We start from the raw sequence: 15631 nt of genomic DNA on the forward strand, positions 1-15631 counted from the left end.
GTACAGTGACTGTTCTTTAGTACAGCTGTTTCTTCAGTACAGTGACACTTCTTTAGTACACCTGTTTATTTAGTGCAGCTCTGTCTTTAGTGGAGCTGTTTCTTTTTTTTACAGTGAGGTTTCTTTAGTACAGCTACAGTTACTACAGCTGTAGTAGTAAAGCTGTGTATTTAGTGCAGCTGCTTCTTTAGTGCAGCTGTTTCTTTCGTACACTAACGCTTCTTTTCTACAGCTGCTTCTTCAGTACAGTGACTTTTCTTTAGTACAGCTTTTTTCTTTAGTACAGTGACTTTTCTTTCGTACAGCTATTTCTTTAGTGCAGTGACTCTTCTTTAATACAGCTGTTTTTTTTACTACAGTGACTTCTTTAGTACAGCTGTTTCTTTAGTGCAGTGACTCTTCTTTAGTGCAGTGACTCTTCTTTAGTACAGTGACTCTTCTATTTCTGTTTCTTTAGTATAGCTGTTTCTTTAGTGCAGTGACTCTTCTTTAATACAGCTGTTTTTTTTACTACAGTGACTTCTTTACTATAGCTGTTTCTTTAGTGCAGTGACTCTTCTTTAGTACAGTGACTCTTCTGCAGTACAACTGTTTCTTCCATACAGTGACTCTTCTTTAGTACAACTGTTTCTTCAGGACAGTGACTCTTCTTTAGTACAGCTGTTTCTTCCATACAGTGACTCTTCTTTAGCACAGCTGTTTCTTCAGTACAGTGACTATTCATTAGTACAGCTGCTTCTTTATTACAGCTGTTTCTTTACTGCAGTGACTCTTCTTTAGTGCAGTGACTCTTCTTTAGTACAGTGACTCTTCTTTAGTACAACTGTTTCTTTAGTATAGCTATTTCTTTAGCACAGTGATGTTTCTTTAGTGAAGCTCTTTATTTAGTGCAGCTGTTTCTTTAGTGCAGTGACTCTTCTTTAGTACAGCTGTTTCTTCAGTATAGTGACACTTCTTTAGTACAGCTGTTTCTTCAGTACAGTGACTCTTCTTTAGTACAGCTGTTTCTTTAGTGCAGTGACTCTTCTTCAGTACAGCTGTTTCTTTAGTGCAGTGACTCTTCTTTAGCACTGCTGTTTCTTTAGTACAGTGGCTCTACTTTAGTACAGCTGTTTCTTTAGTACAGTGGCTCTACTTTAGTACAGCTGTTTCTTTAGAGCAGTGACTCTACTTTAGTACAGCTGTTTTTTTTACTACATTGACTCTTCTTTAGTACAGCTGTTTCTTTATTACAGTGACTCTTCTTTATTGCAGTGACTCTTCTTTAGTACAGCTGTTTCTTCCATACAGTGACTCTTCTTTAGTACAACTGTTTCTTCAGTACAGTTACTCTTCTTTAGTACAGCTGTTTCTTCAGTACAGTGACTATTCATTAGTACAGCTGCTTCTTTATTACAGCTTTTTCTTTAGTACAGCTGTTTCTTTACTGCAGTGACTCTTCTTTATTGCAGTGACTCTTCTTTAGTACAGCTGTTTCTTTAGTACAGTGACTCTTCTTTATTGCAGTGACTCTTCTTTAGTACAGCTGTTTCTTCCATACAGTGACTCTTCTTTAGTACAACTGTTTCTTCAGTATAGTTACTCTTCTTTAGCACAGCTGTTTCTTCAGTACAGTGACTATTCATTAGTACAGCTGCTTCTTTATTACAGCTTTTTCTTTAGTACAGCTGTTTCTTTACTGCAGTGACTCTTCTTTAGTGCAGTGACTCTTCTTTGGTACAGTGACTCTTCTTTAGTACAACTGTTTCTTTAGTATAGCTATTTCTTTAGCACAGTGATGTTTCTTTAGTGAAGCTCTTTATTTAGTGCAGCTGTTTCTTTAGTGCAGTGACTCTTCTTTAGTACAGCTGTTTCTTTAGAGCAGTGACTCTTCTTTAGTACAGCTGTTTTTTACTACATTGACTCTTCTTTAGTACAGCTGTTTCTTCAGTACAGTGACTCTTCTTTAGTACAGCTGTTTCTTCCATACAGTGACTCTACTTTAGTACAGCTGTTTCTTTAGTGCAGTGACTCTTCTTTAGTACAGCTGTTTCTTTAGAGCAGTGACTCTTCTTTAGTACAGCTGTTTTTACTACATTGACTCTTCTTTAGTACAGCTGTTTCTTCAGTACAGTGACTCTTCTTTAGTACAGCTGTTTCTTCCATACAGTGACTCTTCTTTAGTACAGCTGTTTCTTTAGTGCAGTGACTCTTCTTTAGCACAGCTGTTTCTTCAGTACAGTGACTATTCATTAGTACAGCTGCTTCTTTAGTGCAGTGACTCTACTTTAGTACATTGACTCTTCTTTAGTACAGCTGTTTCTTTAGTGCAGTGACTCTTCTTTAGTACATTGACTCTTCTTTAGTACAGCTGTGTCTTCAGTACAGTGACTCTTCTTTAGCACACCTGTTTCTTTAGTGCAGTGGCTCTACTTTAGTACAGCTGTTTCTTTAGTGCAGTGACTCTTCTTTAGTACAGCTGTTTCTTCAGTACAGTGACTCTTCTTCTTTCTTTCACCCTGTCTCTCTTTCTTTATTCATTTTTCTTTTGTCCTCTCTTTCTTTCTTTTTTCTTTCTCTATTTCTTTCTTTATTTATTTGTCTTTCATCCTGTCTTTCTTTCTTTTTCTGTCTTTCTGTCTTTCTTTCTTTTTTCTTTATTTTTCTTTGTCCTGTGTTTCTTTCTGTCTTTCTTTCTGTCTTTCTTTTTTTCTTTCTTTCTGTCTTTCTTTCTTTATTTCTTTCTTTCGTCCTGTTATTATTTCTTTCTTTCTTTCTTTCTTACATTTTTTTCTGTCTTTCTTTCTTTCTTTCTATCTTTCTGTCTTTTGCATTCTTTTTTGCCTTCTTCCTCTATTTCCCTCTCAGCCTCTGATTCATTAAAGCAGTTCATCTCTATTAGGAGATGATGGAGGTGATGAGGTTTTTGGAAATCAGGTGATGAGTCACTGATGGCCGTTAGATCTTAATGAGGAGAAACGTGTAGAGAGAGTGAGAGCTCTGGGTGTGTGTGTGTGTGTGTGTGTGTGTGTGTGTGTGTGTGTGTGTGTGTGTGTGTGTGCGTGTGTGAGCACATTTGAATGTGATACAGAGGAAACAGTATGGGGAGCGGTGTTTATTTGCACGTCTGACTTAGTAAATGATTAGTTCTAACAGTCAATATGTTTAATGGCTCTTTTATAACCAAGCTTTCTGACTGTACTCTGTTAATGTTCCATCTTTATTCATGCTATTGGTTATTTATAGGTTATGAGTTTTGTTATTGGTGTAATTTTGGTTTCAATTAACTTTTATTTGACTATAGTATGATTCATTGACTCATTGATTCCTTTACTTTTGCTGCCCTCATTGTTCAAAGTTTCCCCTTATGTTTGAATAAACCAATAGATGCCATATCGCCCCCTACCCTTCCTGTAGTGTATTACAGTCTGTCAGAGCGACTGTGTGGATCATATGAACATTATAGAGCTTTTTAAATGAAACAGTAGAAGCCGTATCGCCCCCTACGCTTCCTGTAGTGTATTACAGTCTGTCAGAGCGACTGTGTGGATCATATGAACATTATAGAGCTTTTTAAATGAAACAGTAGAAGCCGTATCGCCCCCTACCCTTCCTGTAGTGTATTACAGTCTGTCAGAGCGACTGTGTGGATCATATGAACATTATAGAGCTTTTTAAATGAAACAGTAGAAGCCGTATCGCCCCCTACGCTTCCTGTAGTGTATTACAGTCTGTCAGAGCGACTGTGTGGATCATATGAACATTATAGAGCTTTTTAAATGAAACAGTAGAAGCCGTATCGCCCCCTATGCTTCCTGTAGTGTATTACAGTCTGTCAGAGCGACTGTGTGGATCATATGAACATTATAGAGCTTTTTAAATGAAACAGTAGAAGCCGTATCGCCCCCCTACGCTTCCTGTAGTGTATTACAGTCTGTCAGAGCGACTGTGTGGATCATATGAACATTATAGAGCTTTTTAAATGAAACAGTAGAAGCCGTATCGCCCCCTACGCTTCCTGTAGTGTATTACAGTCTGTCAGAGCGACTGTGTGGATCATATGAACATTATAGAGCTTTTTAAATGAAACAGTAGAAGCCGTATCGCCCCCTACGCTTCCTGTAGTGTATTACAGTCTGTCAGAGCGACTGTGTGGATCATATGAACATTATAGAGCTTCTTAAATGAAACAGTAGAAGCCGTATCGCCCCCTACGCTTCCTGTAGTGCATTACAGTCTGTCAGAGCGACTGTGTGGATCATATGAACATTATAGAGCTTTTTAAATGAAACAGTAGAAGCCGTATCGACCCCTACGCTTCCTGTAGTGTATTACAGTCTGTCAGAGCGACTGTGTGGATCATATGAACATTATAGAGCTTTTTAAATGAAACAGTAGAAGCCGTATCGCCCCCTACGCTTCCTGTAGTGTATTACAGTCTGTCAGAGCGACTGTGTGGATCATATGAACATTATAGAGCTTTTTAAATGAAACAGTAGAAGCCGTATCGCCCCCTACGCTTCCTGTAGTGTATTACAGTCTGTCAGAGCGACTGTGTGGATCATATGAACATTATAGAGCTTTTTAAATGAAACAGTAGAAGCCGTATCGCCCCCTACGCTTCCTGTAGTGTATTACAGTCTGTCAGAGCGACTGTGTGGATCATATGAACATTATAGAGCTTTTTAAATGAAACAGTAGAAGCCGTATCGCCCCCTACGCTTCCTGTAGTGTATTACAGTCTGTCAGAGCGACTGTGTGGATCATATGAACATTATAGAGCTTTTTAAATGAAACAGTAGAAGCCGTATCGCCCCCTACGCTTCCTGTAGTGTATTACAGTCTGTCAGAGCGACTGTGTGGATCATAGGAACATTATAGAGCTTTTTAAATGAAACAGTAGAAGCCGTATCGCCCCCTACGCTTCCTGTAGTGTATTACAGTCTGTCAGAGCGACTGTGTGGATCATATGAACATTATAGAGCTTTTTAAATGAAACAGTAGAAGCCGTATCGCCCCCTACGCTTCCTGTAGTGTATTACAGTCTGTCAGAGCGACTGTGTGGATCATATGAACATTATAGAGCTTTTTAAATGAAACAGTAGAAGCCGTATCGCCCCCTACGCTTCCTGTAGTGTATTACAGTCTGTCACAGCGACTGTGTGGATCATATGAACATTATAGAGCTTTTTAAATGAAACAGTAGAAGCCGTATCGCCCCCCTTCGCTTCCTGTAGTGTATTACAGTCTTTCAGAATGACTTCATGTGTTATATCAACATTAACAATGGCCTATTTAATTAAATGACTTGTCAACTAATCTTTTCTGTCTTGCTTTGCTGATAAATTCATGGACATGGGTCTCACACGTGTTTTCAGTCATCCTTTGCTGCAGTTATGTTTATGCTTTTGTGTGTAAGTGTGTTCTGGGCTTTTCTGTGTGTGTGTGTGTGTGTGTGTGTGTGTGTGTGTGTGTGTGTGTGTGTGTGTGTGTGTGTGTGTGTGTGTGTGTGTGTGTGTGTGTGGAGGAAGTAGAGATTAGCTCAGTGTGGTGTCTGGGTGGAGGGCTGTGATTGTGGAGCGTGTATGTGCATGTGGGTGGATGAGTGGATTGCTGCTGTCTTAAAGCTTAAAGCCTGTTATCTACAGCCTCAGGACTCCACTCATTTAAATGTAAATGCAGGCACTCTCAGGCCCGGCCTCAGGCCCAGAGGCAGCAGCAGCTAAGGCAGGAAAAGGAGGAGGGCTCGTCCTGCCGACGTTAATGAGCACTGCTGTCTCACATGCACATACAGGCCTTTCATTAGCCCACTGCACTGCTAGTCCACTCACTTCTGCCAGCCATTTAAACGTCTCGCATTAACATACACGCTTCACTGTACCGTACAATATAAGACGTGAGAAAACAGAGAAAAGCTATAGCAACAAATGTATCCCATTTCCGTTTACCCCAGTCACATATGTTTAGACTCCAGCTTCCATTGACATTTATGCTTATGGCATTAACAGAATGCTGTAATCAGTTTACTTTGTTGTCCACTCAGAGAATTTATCCTAGCATGTAAAAATAAGTTATAGGGCTTCACGGTCCTCCAAACAGAGTTTTTCAGGGACTCCAGTCAGAGTGTTATGAGAAAAGATGGCTGCACAAGCGACCAAAGAAACGCACAAATGAGTTGAGAGTTGTCCCATTCAGGTGCCTGAACTTCTTGTCCGAATTTTTCCATTCCACCTTAAAAGGTGCAGCAGTTAAGACTTCATTCAGGCACCGCAGCTTCTTGTTTGAATGTTCCGCCATCCATCCATCCATCCATTATCTTCTGCTTCTCCGGGGTTCGGGTCGCGGGGGCAGCATCCTACGCAATGAGGCCCAGACCTCCCTTTCCCCAGCCACTTACACTAGCTCCCTGGGAGGGACTTCCAGGCGCTCCCAGGCCAGCTGGGCGATATAGTCACGCCAGCGTGTCCTGGGTCTTCCCTGGGGTCTCCTCCCAAGTGGACTTGCCTGTGACACCTCCCGAGGGAGGCGTCCAGGAGGCATCCTAACCAGATGCCCGAACCACCTCAGCTGGCTCCTCTCGACGTGGAGAAGCAGCGGCTCTACTCCGAGTCCCTCCCGGATGACTGAACTTCTCACCCTATCTCTAAGGGAGAGTCCAGACACCCTGCGGAGGAAACTCATTTCAGCCGCTTGTATTCACGATCTCGTTCTTTCGGTCATTACCCAAAGCTCATGACCATAGGTGAGGGTGGGAACATAGATCGACCAGTAAATCGAGAGCCTTGCCTTATGGCTCAGCTCTTTCTTTACCACAACAGACCGGTAAAGAGGCCGCATCACTGCTGACCCAGCACCAATCCGCCTGTCAATCTCCCGCTCCCTTGTACCATCACTCGTGAACAAGACCCCGAGATACTTGAACTCCTCCACTTGAGGCAAGAGCCTATCCCCGACCCAGAGAGGGCTCTCCACCCTTTTCCGCCTGAGAACCATGAATGTTCCTGTTCCACCTTAAAAGGTGCAGAAGCTATACTACATTCAGGGGCCTCAGCTACTTGTTTAAATTTTCCTCTTCCACTTTAAAAGGCGCACATCCAGTGATTTTTTTGTGGTTATTGTCTGGGGAGGGTAAAACAAAGATTTTCACGTTTTCACAGTGTGCGACTAGTGTGCACACGCGGCCGAACCAGCTGTGAAGACATGGCTTCGTGGCTTCATTCTCTGCTTAGGACACAATTACATCACCATGTCTTTACTTAAAAATTAGTTGTTTGCTGCTATATCAATGTTTACAGTGTCGTATATAGAACCAAAAACTGTGATGCTGATTGGAGGATCCCCATCCGTGCTTAAGATGGTAGTAACTTCAGGCTCCTGCAGATGGCGCACAAGGATGATCGGGCCATAAATACCTGCAGAGTGTGTGACGAGATTCATAGATTGAGAAAAGGTGGTACAGTACAGTGAATGTCTCGTTCGATGTGTGGAAAATGGGTCGCAAAAGAGACATTAATGATTGGCAGAAAGGAGTGATTGCCAAAGGGTAAGGTGTGAAAGGAAGTAGCTGAATCTGTATGTGTATTGAAGCATATGGTCATATGGGTCGAACAGCAATGGCCAAAATTCTACATCCAGAAACTTGTGCAGTCCATGCCAAATCGAATCACAGCCGTTATCCATGCCTGTAGAGGTATTCCACGCTATTACGTACGTTTCAGTCAAAGGGAGCTAATTTTTTGTATGGTGAGCTTACTTAGCCGTGCAGCTCCAGCACAAAACTAAAGAAGGAAACTTCGTGTCTTGGCTGATTGACTATGTTTGGGGTAATAGGGGAAACAAGGTGAATTTTAACTGTCCTTGTAATGAGACCATCGGTGTCTCCGGCTGTGTGGATCCTGAAGTTCCTCCATGCGGAGATGCTGTCAGGTTTTGTGCTGGCAGGCTGCTGTGAGCTTGTGTCTGCGTGTGGGTGTTTTCCCTCTCAGGACACACAGCTGTCGCCCCTCTGCAGGCCCTGACAGGACTTTACTGTCCTCTATTTTAAACAGCACTGTGCTCGGAGGGACAGCGCTATGAGAGAGAGAGAGAGAGAGAGAGAGAGAGAGAGAGAGAGAGAGTTGGGACAGAGCTGTAATGAGGCAGACATGTAGAAGTGCAGTAAGTCAGGTAGGAGAAAAGATTGATGGACAGTGAGAACATTGAGGGAGGATCTGGAGCCCAGCGAGCAGAAGATGCCTCTGTTCTGCTGTTTCTGCAGTCACAGTCCTCAGATGGTCCACTGGAAATGCTTTGTAGATGCTTAACTAAATATCCATTAAATACAACTGAACATGAATTTGAGAAGATTCCATTATCCCTACTAGAAAAGTAGGGATTCTAGATATCATACATTTTTATTTTATTTCATTTCGTGTCCTGGAGTCCACTTATGATTCATCTGGCAGATGGCAGGTAACACCATGGACACATCGCCAGTCCATCACAGGGCTTATATGTGTGTGTATATATATATATATATATATATATATATATGATGAATGCTGGAATAGGCTCCTCTATACTGATTATCTATTTGGCCTCTCTGTAGATTAACTGCCTTATCATTCTGAACAGAGCTCATTTCTTAGTTTTACAGATGAAGTAACAGCCTGTTTAAAGCCGGGGCTAAACAGACGTGGTCAAGTAGAAATGAATGAGGATTCAGTACATAAAATGCAAAATCATAAGTGGACTCCAGGACACGAAATGAAATAAAAAAAATTAGTAAAGTTACCATTTTGGAGATACAAGGTTTTGTTCTGACAGCAGGGATACATACATACATACACACACACACACACACACACACACACACACACACACACACACAATAATAAGAATAAGGCAATCAGTACTAATGCTCAGGAAGCTTATATATTTTCCTATATAAGTTTTAACACTGTTATGCCTTTTATATGTTTATGTTTGACATGTATGCACCTGGAGCTGACCCGGCCCGTCTGTCAAAGTTTAGAAGTCAATGTGGCCCCTGAGCCAAAAAGTTTGTCCACCCCTGGCTTATAGGGTTGTTTACTGAGATTGTTTATGGGCTAATGTATCTTCCTATAGCTTATAGGATTGTTTACTGAGATTGTTTATGGGCTAATGTATCTTCCTATAGCTTATAGGGTTGTTTACTGAGATTGTTTATGGGCTAATGTATCTTCCTATAGCTTATAGGGTTGTTTACTGAGATTGTTTATGGGCTAATGTATCTTCCTATAGCTTATAGGGTTGTTTACTGAGATTGTTTATGGGCTAATGTATCTTCCTATAGGTTATAGGGTTGTTTACTGAGATTGTTTATGGGCTAATGTATCTTCCTATAGGTTATAGGGTTGTTTACTGAGATTGTTTATGGGCTAATGTATCTTCCTATAGCTTATAGGGTTGTTTACTGAGATTGTTTATGGGCTAATGTATCTTCCTATAGGTTATAGGGTTGTTTACTGAGATTGTTTATGGGCTAATGTATCTTCCTATAGCTTATAGGGTTGTTTACTGAGATTGTTTATGGGCTAATGTATCTTCCTATAGCTTATAGGATTGTTTACTGAGATTGTTTATGGGCTAATGTATCTTCCTATAGCTTATAGGATTGTTTACTGAGATTGTTTATGGGCTAATGTATCTTCCTATAGCTTATAGGGTTGTTTACTGAGATTGTTTATGGGCTAATGTATCTTCCTATAGCTTATAGGGTTGTTTACTGAGATTGTTTATGGGCTAATGTATCTTCCTATAGCTTATAGGATTGTTTACTGAGATTGTTTATGGGCTAATGTATCTTCCTATAGGTTATAGGGTTGTTTACTGAGATTGTTTATGGGCTAATGTATCTTCCTATAGGTTATAGGGTTGTTTACTGAGATTGTTTATGGGCTAATGTATCTTCCTATAGCTTATACGGTTGTTTACTGAGATTGTTTATGGGCTAATGTATCTTCCTATAGCTTATAGGATTGTTTACTGAGATTGTTTATGGGCTAATGTATCTTCCTATAGCTTATAGGATTGTTTACTGAGATTGTTTATGGGCTAATGTATCTTCCTATAGCTTATAGGATTGTTTACTGAGATTGTTTATGGGCTAATGTATCTTCCTATAGCTTATAGGGTTGTTTACTGAGATTGTTTATGGGCTAATGTATCTTCCTATAGCTTATAGGGTTGTTTACTGAGATTGTTTATGGGCTAATGTATCTTCCTATAGGTTATAGGGTTGTTTACTGAGATTGTTTATAGGCTAATGTATCTTCCTATAGCTTATAGGGTTGTTTACTGAGATTGTTTATGGGCTAATGTATCTTCCTATAGCTTATAGGGTTGTTTACTGAGATTGTTTATGGGCTAATGTATCTTCCTATAGCTTATAGGGTTGTTTACTGAGATTGTTTATGGGCTAATGTATCTTCCTATAGCTTATAGGGTTGTTTACTGAGATTGTTTATGGGCTAATGTATCTTCCTATAGCTTATAGGGTTGTTTACTGAGATTGTTTATGGGTTAATGTATCTTCCTATAGCTTATAGGGTTGTTTACTGAGATTGTTTATGGGCTAATGTATCTTCCTATAGCTTATAGGGTTGTTTACTGAGATTGTTTATGGGCTAATGTATCTTCCTATAGCTTATAGGGTTGTTTACTGAGATTGTTTATGGGCTAATGTATCTTCCTATAGCTTATAGGGTTGTTTACTGAGATTGTTTATGGGCTAATGTATCTTCCTATAGCTTATAGGGTTGTTTACTGAGATTGTTTATGGGCTAATGTATCTTCCTATAGGTTATAGGGTTGTTTACTGAGATTGTTTATGGGCTAATGTATCTTCCTATAGCTTATAGGATTGTTTACTGAGATTGTTTATGGGCTAATGTATCTTCCTATAGCTTATAGGGTTGTTTACTGAGATTGTTTATGGCTAATGTATCTTCCTATAGGTTATAGGGTTGTTTACTGAGATTGTTTATGGGATAATGTATCTTCCTATAAATTATAGGGTTGTTTACTGAGATTGTTTATGGGCTAATGTATCTTCCTATAGCTTATAGGGTTGTTTACTGAGATTGTTTATGGGCTAATGTATCTTCCTATAGCTTATAGGGTTGTTTACTGAGATTGTTTATGGGCTAATGTATCTTCCTATAGGTTATAGGGTTGTTTACTGAGATTGTTTATGGGATAATGTATCTTCCTATAAATTATAGGGTTGTTTACTGAGATTGTTTATGGGCTAATGTATCTTCCTATAGCTTATAGGGTTGTTTACTGAGATTGTTTATGGGCTAATGTATCTTCCTATAGGTTATAGGGTTGTTTACTGAGATTGTTTATGGGCTAATGTATCTTCCTATAGCTTATAGGGTTGTTTACTGAGATTGTTTATGGGCTAATGTATCTTCCTATAGCTTATAGGGTTGTTTACTGAGATTGTTTATGGGCTAATGTATCTTCCTATAGCTTATAGGGTTGTTTACTGAGATTGTTTATGGGCTAATGTATCTTCCTATAGCTTATAGGGTTGTTTACTGAGATTGTTTATGGGCTAATGTATCTTCCTATAGCTTATAGGGTTGTTTACTGAGATTGTTTATGGGCTAATGTATCTTCCTATAGGTTATAGGGTTGTTTACTGAGATTGTTTATGGGCTAATGTATCTTCCTATAGCTTATAGGATTGTTTACTGAGATTGTTTATGGGCTAATGTATCTTCCTATAGCTTATAGGGTTGTTTACTGAGATTGTTTATGGGCTAATGTATCTTCCTATAGGTTATAGGGTTGTTTACTGAGATTGTTTATGGGATAATGTATCTTCCTATAAATTATAGGGTTGTTTACTGAGATTGTTTATGGGCTAATGTATCTTCCTATAGCTTATAGGGTTGTTTACTGAGATTGTTTATGGGCTAATGTATCTTCCTATAGCTTATAGGGTTGTTTACTGAGATTGTTTATGGGCTAATGTATCTTCCTATAGCTTATAGGGTTGTTTACTGAGATTGTTTATGGGCTAATGTATCTTCCTATAAATTATAGGGTTGTTTACTGAGATTGTTTATGGGCTAATGTATCTTCCTATAGCTTATAGGATTGTTTACTGAGATTGTTTATGGGCTAATGTATCTTCCTATAGCTTATAGGATTGTTTACTGAGATTGTTTATGGGCTAATGTATCTTCCTATAGCTTATAGGGTTGTTTACTGAGATTGTTTATGGGCTAATGTATCTTCCTATAGCTTATAGGGTTGTTTACTGAGATTGTTTATGGGCTAATGTATCTTCCTATAGGTTATAGGGTTGTTTACTGAGATTGTTTATGGGCTAATGTATCTTCCTATAGCTTATAGGGTTGTTTACTGAGATTGTTTATGGGCTAATGTATCTTCCTATAGCTTATAGGGTTGTTTACTGAGATTGTTTATGGGCTAATGTATCTTCCTATAGCTTATAGGGTTGTTTACTGAGATTGTTTATGGGCTAATGTATCTTCCTATAGCTTATAGGGTTTACTGAGATTGTTTATGGGCTAATGTATCTTCCTATAGCTTATAGGGTTGTTTACTGAGATTGTTTATGGGCTAATGTATCTTCCTATAGCTTATAGGGTTGTTTACTGAGATTGTTATGGGCTAATGTATCTTCCTATAGCTTATAGGATTGTTTACTGAGATTGTTATGGGCTAATGTATCTTCCTATAGGTTATAGGGTTGTTTACTGAGATTGTTTATGGGCTAATGTATCTTCCTATAGCTTATAGGGTTGTTTACTGAGATTGTTTATGGGCTAATGTATCTTCCTATAGCTTATAGGGTTGTTTACTGAGATTGTTTATGGGTTAATGTATCTTCCTATAGCTTATAGGATTGTTTACTGAGATTGTTTATGGGCTATGTATCTTCCTATAGCTTATAGGGTTGTTTACTGAGATTGTTTATGGGCTAATGTATCTTCCTATAGCTTATAGGGTTGTTTACTGAGATTGTTTATGGGCTAATGTATCTTCCTATAGCTTATAGGGTTGTTTACTGAGATTGTTTATGGGCTAATGTATCTTCCTATAGCTTATAGGGTTGTTTACTGAGATTGTTTATGGGCTAATGTATCTTCCTATAGCTTATAGGGTTGTTTACTGAGATTGTTTATGGGCTAATGTATCTTCCTATAGCTTATAGGGATTGTTTACTGGAGATTGTTTATGGCTAATGTATCTTCCTATAGCTTATAGGGTTGTTTACTGAGATTGTTTATGGGCTAATGTATCTTCCTATAGCTTATAGGGTTGTTTACTGAGATTGTTTATGGCTAATGTATCTTCCTATAGCTTATAGGGTTGTTTACTGAGATTGTTTATGGGCTAATGTATCTTCCTATAGCTTAATAGGGTTGTTTACTGAGATTGTTTATGGGCTAATGTATCTTCCTATAGCTTATAGGGTTGTTTACTGAGATGTGTTTTGGGCTATTGTATCTTCCTATAGCTTATAGGGTTGTTTACTGAGATTGTTTATGGGCTATGTAGCTTCCTATAGGTTATAGGTTGTGTTACTGAGATTGTTTAGTGGGACTAATTGTTCTCTATAGCTTATAGGGTTGTTTACTGAGATTGTTTATGGGCTAATGTATCTTCCTATAGCTTATAGGGTTGTTTACTGAGATTGTTTATGGGCTAATGTATCTTCCTATAGCTTATAGGTTGTTTACTGAGATTGTTTATGGGCTAATGTATCTTCCTATAGCTTATAGGGTTGTTTACTGAGATTGTTTATGGGCTAATGTATCTTCCTATAGCTTATAGGGTTGTTTACTGAGATTGTTTATGGGCTAATGTATCTTCCTATAGCTTATAGGGTTGTTTACTGAGATTGTTTATGGGCTAATGTATCTTCCTATAGCTTATAGGGTTGTTTACTGAGATTGTTTATGGGCTAATGTATCTTCCTATAGGTTATAGGGTTGTTTACTGAGATTGTTTATGGGCTAATGTATCTTCCTATAGCTTATAGGGTTGTTTACTGAGATTGTTTATGGGCTAATGTATCTTCCTATAGCTTATAGGGTTGTTTACTGAGATTGTTTATGGGCTAATGTATCTTCCTATAGCTTATAGGGTTGTTTACTGAGATTGTTTATGGGCTAATGTATCTTCCTATAGCTTATAGGATTGTTTACTGAGATTGTTTATGGGCTAATGTATCTTCCTATAGCTTATAGGGTTGTTTACTGAGATTGTTTATGGGCTAATGTATCTTCCTATAGCTTATAGGTTGTTTACTGAGATTGTTTATGGGCTAATGTATCTTCCTATAGCTTATAGGGTTGTTTACTGAGATTGTTTATGGGCTAATGTATCTTCCTATAGCTTATAGGGTTGTTTACTGAGATTGTTTATGGGCTAATGTATCTTCCTATAGCTTATAGGGTTGTTTACTGAGATTGTTTATGGGCTAATGTATCTTCCTATAGCTTATAGGGTTGTTTACTGAGATTGTTTATGGGCTAATGTATCTTCCTATAGCTTATAGGGTTGTTTACTGAGATTGTTTATGGGCTAATGTATCTTCCTATAGCTTATAGGGTTGTTTACTGAGATTGTTTATGGGCTAATGTATCTTCCTATAGCTTATAGGGTTGTTTACTGAGATTGTTTATGGGCTAATGTATCTTCCTATAGCTTATAGGATTGTTTACTGAGATTGTTTATGGGCTAATGTATCTTCCTATAGCTTATAGGGTTGTTTACTGAGATTGTTTATGGGCTAATGTATCTTCCTATAGCTTATAGGGTTGTTTACTGAGATTGTTTATGGGCTAATGTATCTTCCTATAGCTTATAGGGTTGTTTACTGAGATTGTTTATGGGCTAATGTATCTTCCTATAGCTTATAGGTTGTTTACTGAGATTGTTTATGGGCTAATGTATCTTCCTATAGCTTATAGGGTTGTTTACTGAGATTGTTTATGGGCTAATGTATCTTCCTATAGCTTATAGGGTTGTTTACTGAGATTGTTTATGGGCTAATGTATCTTCCTATAGCTTATAGGATTGTTTACTGAGATTGTTTATGGGCTAATGTATCTTCCTATAGCTTATAGGGTTGTTTACTGAGATTGTTTATGGGCTAATGTATCTTCCTATAGGTTATAGGGTTGTTTACTGAGATTGTTTATGGGCTAATGTATCTTCCTATAGCTTATAGGGATTGTTTACTGAGATTGTTTATGGGCTAATGTATCTTCCTATAGCTTATAGGGTTGTTTACTGAGATTGTTTATGGCTAATGTATCTTCCTATAGCTTATAGGGTTGTTTACTGAGATTGTTTATGGGCTAATGTATCTTCCTATAGCTTATAGGTTGTTTACTGAGATTGTTTATGGGCTAATGTATCTTCCTATAGCTTATAGGGTTGTTTACTGAGATTGTTTATGGGCTAATGTATCTTCCTATAGCTTATAGGGTTGTTTACTGAGATTGTTTATGGCTAATGTATCTTCCTATAGCTTATAGGGTTGTTTACTGAGATTGTTTATGGGCTAATGTATCTTCCTATAGCTTATAGGGTTGTTTACTGAGATTGTTTATGGGCTAATGTATCTTCCTATAGCTTA

The 15631-nt window shown here is 38.5% G+C and overlaps 1 protein-coding gene across 6 annotated transcripts in view; it reads left to right on the forward strand.

Annotated features, from left to right (window-relative positions):
• The window catches only part of LOC108411859 (voltage-dependent R-type calcium channel subunit alpha-1E), a 296188-nt gene that overhangs the window by 152093 nt on the left and 128464 nt on the right, over positions 1 to 15631 (forward strand). The gene's annotated exons all lie outside the window — the stretch shown is intronic.

Source organism: Pygocentrus nattereri, chromosome 28 (genome assembly GCF_015220715.1).
Source record: "Pygocentrus nattereri isolate fPygNat1 chromosome 28, fPygNat1.pri, whole genome shotgun sequence".
Classification (NCBI taxonomy): Eukaryota; Metazoa; Chordata; class Actinopteri; order Characiformes; family Serrasalmidae; genus Pygocentrus; species Pygocentrus nattereri.